This window comes from Phocoena phocoena, chromosome X, assembly GCF_963924675.1.
Source record: "Phocoena phocoena chromosome X, mPhoPho1.1, whole genome shotgun sequence".
NCBI classification, from domain to species: domain Eukaryota; kingdom Metazoa; phylum Chordata; class Mammalia; order Artiodactyla; family Phocoenidae; genus Phocoena; species Phocoena phocoena.
In genome coordinates, this window is record NC_089240.1 from 109,958,879 (window position 1) to 109,968,155 (window position 9,277).

General features: G+C 39.5%; 1 pseudogene; it reads right to left on the reverse strand.

Annotated features, from left to right (window-relative positions):
* Positions 1-359: 359 nt before the first annotated feature.
* LOC136142246 (fibrous sheath-interacting protein 2-like) lies at positions 360-8,210 on the reverse strand (annotated as a pseudogene).
* Between the last annotated feature and the right edge of the window lie 1,067 nt (positions 8,211-9,277).

Sequence of the window (9,277 nt, forward strand, 5' to 3'; positions counted from 1 at the left end):
TACAAATAGCTCAATTTCATTTTGGTGCTCAGGCTCTTCGTTGTGGTGTGTGAGCTTCTCTCTCGTTGTGGTGTGTGGGTTTTCTCTCTCTGATTGTGGTGCATGGGCTCCAGAGTGCATGGGCTATGTAGTTGTGGTGCATAATTTTTATGTTTAAAAATTTAATATCAACTTGCCACTGGAAATGCAAAACAAATACTTCAAATATGGTGGTACATTTGAAGGGAGCCCTCATTCCTGTCTTGAGATTTCTAAAGTCACAAAGAGTACAAGGCTAGGAAGGTAATAAGGGTAAGTTTCCTTTTGTTGTCCAGCATGAAGAATATATTTTAATAACTAGATCTAATTTAACTCATTTCCTACTTTCTGGAGACTGGTCGCATTTCAGACCAGCCCTTGAAGTCCAGGTTCAGACCAGACTCGCTCTCTCCATCAATAGATATCCTTGTGAGTTTAGGCCACTTCTGAAAATTCACACTTTAAAATATCAAAATTGGCAAAAGCCTGTCCTCAAAATAGCCCAAATTATTGGTCAAAGCTCACTCTACCTTCTGGTGAGCTTCTTCTTTGACTTTTCTATGTTGTTCCTCAACTCTTGCTTCTCTTTTTACTTCTTCCTCAATCTTTGTTAGAAGTAACATTTCCTTTTTTGTTTGTTTGTTTTTGTTTTTGCGGTACGCGGGCCTCTCACTGTTGTGGCCTCTCCCGTTGCGGAGCACAGGCTCCGGACGCGCAGGCCCAGCGGCCATGGCTCACGGGCCCAGCCGCTCCGCGGCACGTGGGATCCTCCCGGACCAGGGCACAAACCCGTGTCCCCTGCATCGGCAGGCGGACTCTCAACCACTGCGCCACCAGGGAAGCCCAGAAGTAACATTTCTTTTGTTTTCCATTCCTAAGGAGCACAATGTCATGGTAGTCAGCAGGGGTTCTCTTTCATAATCTTTTTTTGTTTTGTCTTTGTCAGTAGGTGAATTAGGTCAAATCAAGGGCCTTACAGAAATTTGGACAACCATAATGAAAATCTTACATTGGCTTTAGAATGGGCTTATCTTACTGCTTTTTTATTCAGAATATATTGGTGGATGCAACAGAATGGCAAAAGGAAGGAAATTATTTTGTTACTGGAAACAATTCAAACATAAGCCTGGCTCCAAAGATGGATCTAAAAAGATGCTGGCAAGGGGACTTTCTCTTATGGATTTGGGGGGTTATCATATGTGATCTGTTGACCTTAAATGTATTTTGACAGAGAACCTAAACAAGTAGCCTTGTCTGAACGTTGAGGAGTGAGAATACAGGCATGGTTATTTTTCACTAGAGTTAAATTCTAAAACTTTAAGAGCAGATGAAGTGTGACTGTACTGTGATGGATATATAATGTGTGGTATCAGTCTCACTGTATTAACTAAAAACTTGTCTGTTATAACAGTGATACAAGATTAATAGCAGTTTATTATTTAAAAAAAGTATAAACAGTGGTTTACTTTTTAGACCTGAAATAACTTCAGGTAATATGGTGGGACTGTTAAAAATGTTTATAAATAAAACAATCATGCACAATTTTCCCATCATTTAAAATTTGGTGTTTCTCACCTCTTCAATTTATCTACGGAGACTAAGTTTTCTTAGAATGTGGTCCCAATGTCCTCTTTCTTCTTCCTTTATCTGGAGTATGTTCTGCTTTTCTGCCATGTGTTCAAGCTTGTTTAATTCCCTACTAATCATATCTAAATATCTAAGTAAAAGTGTAAATATAAGTGAAGATAAATTGGGTGTTTCCCTTATGATGGTATTATCTATTCTGACATTCCCAAACCACCTTCTGGGTTGCTTTTTATTTCTTGAACTACAGGAAACGTAGAGATTTTCAGGGACTTTTAAGCTAGTCAGATCCACCCACTCACCATGATGTACTAATTTTATCAGACTCTGTTGTTGTGGCTGGGACAATGGCAAAATATAGAACAGAGTGATTAAAAGCATTTTACATGGGGATTAGTCATAACTCAGGAGTTCTGGGAACATGAGTTTCCAAAGACAGCTGAAATCAACTTAAGCACTGACTTCAAAAAACAAGTAGATTTGAATTTCCTTTAAAAAATAAGTGGGTACTGGCCTCTCTGTAATTCCCAAGTTCTTGAACAACCTCTCATGTATAGATAGGTCTGTAGACTACTAGTCTGCCACTCTGGTGAATCAGTATATATTCTGGCATATCATGACATGAATCCATGAAATATAAGAGCCAGGTGATGGAGAACTGGCCCCCATCCCTGATAAAGGAGAAAGAGGAGGAACTATATATAATTCAACGCTTTGCCTCCTGGGGCATGGGATTGGCCGCTGAATGGTAACATTGAATGTGTGTGGGTAATAGCTGAATGAACATACACAGTTGGTTGGGGAATAACACCTGTTTATATTATCATCAGATGAAGTTACGGCAACTCTCTCTTTTTGATCTTGCAGTAATTTCCTTAAACTTAAGTTTGAAATGTGCTAATGACACCTTCTTTCCTCTGTTACTATGGACTTGGGTTTCCCAAGGTCAGGGATCTGTACTTTGGAATTGTTCTTCAAATATCAGTTTGCCTTACCTCTTGGGCTCCCTAGTGACTCCATTTTCTCAGGTAGAAACTCTCCTCCCTAGCCATGGTACCAAGGTTCCCAATCCCTGTTACCTCTTAATCTCCTTTCCTTTCTCTCCACATTGAAGACTACGGGAGATTAAATAGTGTCTAATACTTTTTTTATTCTGCTTTCAATTATTTCTAGTACTTTTACAACTTTCTGGGGTCCACAATATGTCCGCAAAAAAATGCATTAACTTTGGTCATACCTCTGCTTTATTAACAGCTCTTGGTCTGGAGTTGTTTGTATACTTTCCTGTAACAGCCAGTCTTGGAACTGTGTATTGTCATAATTGTCACAGGCTCTCTTGGTTTCATACAACTTATTTACTTGTTTTTCAATCATTTTCTGAGAGAGAAAAAAGAATTAAAAGTTTTTATATTGGCCAGAAATAACCCTGTCCTTTGATATGCCTTCTTATGTTTAGGGCTTGGTAAACTTCCTATAGTTTACAAATGGTTAATTAACTTGCATTTAAGTCTAGTGTGGCTCCACTCCAGATAAGTGAAAATTTCTCTGTAAGTGAAAGGCAGAGGTCTCATTTTTATCTCATAGATATTTAGAGATATTTTTTGATTTGTTACCTTAATGCTTCTAGGTCAGGATATCATAAGAAAATATTCTGTATAAGACCAAACCTTTTTTCTACAACCTACATAAAAACTTTCTTACAGTCCTCAAAGAAAACAAATTTAAGTGTTTAACTTACTTGTTCTCTTATATAGTTTCTTTCAAAGTCTAATTTTAAACTGGTGAGATACTGCCTGTACTTATTCAATTCCTTCAAGGTACATACAACCTATAAAAACAAAAACCAAAAACCAAATATATAAATAGAAAGTTGTAACAATCATGAACCTTTCCAGAGAAGAGAGTCATAAGAACATTCATTTTAGTAACAATTTTGGGATCAAGGGTAGTGATAGCATATTTTGGTAATAATATGGAAGGCAATATCTCTCTATAGTGGTTTATCACCAGGAAATTTCTACCTAAATAATATTATTTCAATAATATGGTTCACATCATAATCAAGAATTTACTATGCTTAATGAATTTGTTATTAAAACACCAGTATAATAATGATGTTAACTTTCAGAAGAATTTATTCTATCAAGCTGTATTCTGCTAGGTTTCCATTTTGTCTGTAGTCTTCTCAAAGGGTATAGGAAATATTCCTTGACAGGTATACAGTGCCATTATTACTTTTAGAGGCAGAGGAAAGGCACTAAAAATACAGCTGAGAGAAAATACATACATAAATAAATGTGTATGTATATGTCTTTACATATTCAAATCATTTGGTGCTTATCTTTTGCTTTTATCAAAGAAAAAAGATCAAGTGGGAACAATTTTATTTAGAAACAGCCGCCTGATTTCTCTTTACTCAAATACTGAGTAATTCATTGAGTTTTCTGTTAGGTATTCTTTATTGCTCAATTAAAAGTTGACACAGGCTCCCAGTGAAGTACAGAAGCAAGCATCTATCAAGTCCATAGGTTTTTGCTGGTTAACAGGAAGCAGGATTCAACCCACCTTATTATTGCTGGTGACATAGCCGCCTTTCTTTAATCTCCTCAGGATATCCTTTCGCCTATAGTATATTTTTAAATGTGGATCATGCAGGCTTTTATAGCTTGTTTCCAAAAGTTGACAATAAGAATCAGTCAGGTTAAAGTCATAAGAAGGTTGATAAAGCTGCAAACACACAGATTCAAAAGTACTACATGTGTAAAATGAATGAAATCACACTTTTAAACCTCAATTTGTTGAAGTGATTAGGCTGTTTGTTGAAAATAAAACATGCAAGAAGAATCTGAAGTGAGGGAATACTCCCTCCTTCAGAGGGAATCTGAAGTGAGGCTGATTTGGGTAAATCTAATGCCTTTCTCTTCCTCTCTATCAGAGCTGACTTTAGGCTGGAGGTGGCAGCCTCAGCCTCAATCCCATTCCTGGACACTGAGATATGGCCCTAAATGTTCCTGTAAGGTAGGTAGGATACTAAATATGAGCAGAGGAGCAGACAGGAAGGGGCATGATGGGTTCTAGCTTTGTTTTCCCATTGAAAAGCTTCTTTTGTAAGTTTCTGACTACTTGATTGATGCCAGCCTCTTGTCTCTCCCAAGGGACCTATATAAGGAAGCTGGATTCCCTGACTACCAATGTCTTCTTAAAAAGGCAAAGAAAGACATCCTTCTGGGCAATGATTTAATTTACAGTGAAACTAAACAGGAAGCCCATATCTTTCCTAGAAGAGAAACAATCAGCAGTGATGGCAATTGAAACAGTGCTGCAGTTAGTGGGTTGATTATTGCTTCTTTTAGATGTTGACTTTTGTTGGTGATGGCATGAGTTGACCAAACCTTGGCTACTGACCTATCAGGAAAGAACAAATCCATTCATTAAGGCCAGGGTAAGCTTTCTATTGTCAATCAAAATAATTGGTTTCCCTGAACAGAAGAATTTATTATGTCATCACTACCTGCCAGCGGGAGATCATAGGGCAGACTTTTAAAAGTAGGCAAATTGTTCTTTTCACTTAAGGTGGTATCTTTTCCTGAAAGCAAAGTGGCAAGGTTAATTGGCAAAGTATTTACTATTTACTTTACAGTAAAACCAATTTAAGGAGTTTGTGAACAGGTGCTACTCAAGTATAGTATACTAATAAGCAAATTAATTTATAGATAAATTACTTGAGAATAAGTTTACTATCAAATGTTGAAGGACTATAGCCAGTATTTTATAATAACTATAAATGGAGTATAACCTTTAAAAACTGTGGATCACTATGTTGTACACCTGTAACATATAATATTGTACATCAACTATACTTCAATTAAAAATGTTGAAGTAATAGGATCAGTTGTCAGGTTTGGATTAATGAATAGCTAGACAGGTACATTACATTGTTATATTTTAATCTTATTGAAAAGAAGACAGTTGAATACTATAATTTCCCTTACACTTGCATTCAAAATAATATGAAAGACCTTTAAATTACATTTCTGTAGCACTCTGCTAAAGTGGTTTGCAGTTCAGGAAGCAGCAAGGTCAGGTGAAGGAGCATGGCCTAAGAAATCAGGAGACTGTGGTTCTGGTCTAAACTCTGCCACCATCTACCTGTCATAGCTTCACCTTAAAAGGTGGTCATGAGGGTAAAGTTAAGTTGAAAAAAAACCAACTAAATGTGTAAATATAAAGTCTTACTTCCTTGAGGATATCTTGCCAAAAGACAAAGAAGGATCCCAGTAAGTTAGTCTTTACAGGAGTTGAATATAGTACCTGACCATGATTAAATGCATACGTTTTGGGCTTCCCTGGAGGTGCAGTGGTTAAGAATCTGCCTGCCAATGCAGGGGACACGGGTTTGATTCCTGGTCCGGGAAGATCCCACATGCCAAGGAGCAACTAAGCCTGTGCGCCACAACTACTGAGCCTATGCTCTAGAGCCTGCGAGCCACAACTACTGAGCCCACGAGCCACAACTACTGAAGCCTGCATGCCTAGAGACTATGCTCCACAACAAGAGAAGCCACTGCAATGAGACGCCCGCACAGCACAAAGAAGAGTAGCCCCCACTCGCCACAACTAGAGAAAGCCAGCGCGCAACAACAAAGACCAACTCAGCCAAAAATAAATAAATAAAATGAATAAATTTATATGTAAAAAAATAAATGCATACGTTTTGGGGGAATCAGTATAGTATAGAGCAAATCAGTATAATTAAGTATGGAAAAAAATCAGGAAATAAGAAGTAGCTAACAAGTGAATAACAGAATAACACAATATAAATATGGCAAATAAAAGATATTTGAGGGGGCTTCCCTGGTGACGCAGTGGTTGAGAATCTGCCTGCCAATGCAGGGGACACGAGTTCGAGCCCTGGTCTGGGAAGATCCCACATGCCACAGAGCAGCTAGGCCCGTGAGCCACAACTACTGAGCCTGTGCGTCTGGAGCCTGTGCTCCGCAACAAGAGAGGCCGCGACAGTGAGAGGCCTGCGCACTGCGATGAAGAGTGGCCCCCTCTTGCCGCAACTAGAGAAAGCCCTCGCACAGAAACGAAGACCCAACACAGCCAAAAATAAATAAATAAATATTTTAAAAAAAGATATTTGAGGAAGAAACCAACAGAGAGGGCTACATTTACAAAGTAAAAAGGAGTGTTATCGCTAGTAGTGAAATAGGCTTTGAGTATGTTTTAGGAATGCTAATTCATGGGAGCGGGTAGAACATATTGGGTTTGAAAATAGAAATTATATTGTTTTCCAGCAATAAAACTTTAAAAAATCATATATATTAGACAAATGTCTGAAATACCAAGGATCCCTGTACTCATCCTTGATGACACCCTAGAGAGTGGAAGGGTAAGGATGTCATAAATATTCCTGTAGAACCTTTTGCTACTGTGATCAAAGCACACACTCAACCAGAGAGTTCTCAACCTCCTTCAGGCTTGGCCTAAAGCTAAGGACAGTGTGCGGAGTGTTAGGCAGAGGACTTAAAATGTGTAACAATGTGAGTGCAGCACTCTGAACCAGTAATAGTACTTTCAGTGCTGAGTGAGAGAGTGCAGGCCAAGGGCAATGTAAATCCTAAGGAAGAATGAGACAATTGGGGGTTGGGACACTGGGGAAAGGCTTCATATAGTAGCTCTTGAAAGATGGCTCAAATTGAAGGTCAGGAAGGGGAGGAGTGCATGCCAGGTTTCAGGAGCCAGAAGAACAAAGGCACAGAAGTAGGAATTAGCATGGTACGTGTGGGTAGGCAGAAAAGACCCCGACCTTTCAGAGTTGAGGTTCTGGGTTGGAGATAAAGCTGAATTGGGTGGCTGAGGCATATCATGGGGGCTTCTATCATTAAAGTGAGGTTCAGACACTGAACACTTCAACTCATTTTAACTTCACTTGGTGTGTGAAATTGAAGTTGACTCAAAGCAGAATCATAGCAGTGTTTCAAGTTTAATAGCAAGCTGAAAACAGTCAAGAAAATCACTTCAGCACTATTAAAAGTTAGTTTGCCTTTTCACTTTAATTTGTAGGCAGCTTGACCCCAAGAGGAAGATTCAATAGATGAGCAGCTCCCACCTCTGGAATGGGTTTTTTTTGAGAGCTCTGTCAGATATAATTAGAAAGTTTCTTTTTTTCTAGAACTATTCTTTTAGTTTAGACCAATCTACTTAAACTTCAATAGGCTAATACCTCCAAATAAACCAAAGAATCACACACTCAGGGTTGAAAGAACCCATCCTGCTGACAACCTGGAAGGACTCCCAGTTTACCCTGGTCACCAACCCTATCTCTGAGCACCGTTCAGAGCTAATCCAGGCCAGAGGCAGCTCTAGGCACTAACTGCCGGGGGCCTGGGAGCCGGACCCATCCCCACCTCTGCTGAGATCTCCCCCTCTTCCATCTGCCCACCCTCCTTCCCTTCCGAGACCAGCCCCGGATCCCGGAGGAGGACCGACTGGCCGCCACTCACGGAGTCGCACTGCTCCCTGTCGGCAGTTAGGCTGCTGGCAGCCGCCTTAGCGGCGGCGGCTTGGACAGTGTTATAGCAGTTGCTGAGGTACAGATCCATGGCCATACGTCAGCCCCCAGGGGGCTGGGGGCTGGGGCGCAGCAAGCAGTCTTCGTTTCTTCTCTTCACTCACACCTTTCCCGCTCCACGCCCACATCCAGTCTGGGCAGCCAAGACAGTGGTCGCCCGGGTAAATACATTGAGAGCCGAGGCTGCACTTGGTTTGTTGGGAATTTGTACGTTGTCTCCCTGTTCTTTCATGCATCTTTTTATTGTGCTAAAAGTGCATAACATAAAATTTACCATCTTAACCATTTTTAAGTGTACAGTTCAGTAGTGTTACATATATTCAAATTGTTATGCAACAGATCTCCCGAACTTTTTCATTTTGCAAAACTGAAACGCTATACCCATTAAACAGTTCTCCTTTCCTCCCTTCCCCCCAGCCACTGGTAGCCACCATTCTGCTTTCTGTTTCTATGAATTGGAATACTTCAGATACCTTATATAAGTGATATAAGTGGAATCAAGGAGTATTTGTCTTTTTGTGATTGTCTTGTTTCACTTAGTATAATGACTTCAAGGTTCATATGTGTGGTAGCGTGTGGTATGGTTTCTTCCCTTTTAAAGGGTGAATAATATTCTGTTATATGTATATATCACATTTTCTTTATCCATTCAACCATTAATGGACACTTAGTTTGCTTCTACCTCTTGGCTATTATGAATAGTACTGCTATGAACATGGGTGTGCAAATGTCTCTTTGAGACCCTACTTCAAAACTTTTTGGATATGTACCTAGAAGTGGGATTGCTGGATCATATGGTAATTGTATTTTTAATTTCTTGAGGATGTTTTCCATGGTGGTTATGCCATTTTACAATCCCATCAACAGTACACAAGGGTTTCAATTTCTCCACATCATTGCCAACACTTATTTTCTTCCTTCCTTCCTTCCTTCCTTCCTTCCTTCCTTCCTTCCTTCCTTCCTTCCTTCCTCTAGCTCTCCTAAGGGGTGTGAGGTGATATCTTATTGTACTTTAGATTTGCATTTCTCTGATGATTAGTGATGTCAAGCATCTTTTCATGTGCCTTTTGGACATTTCTTGTCTCCATATTTTTGGTC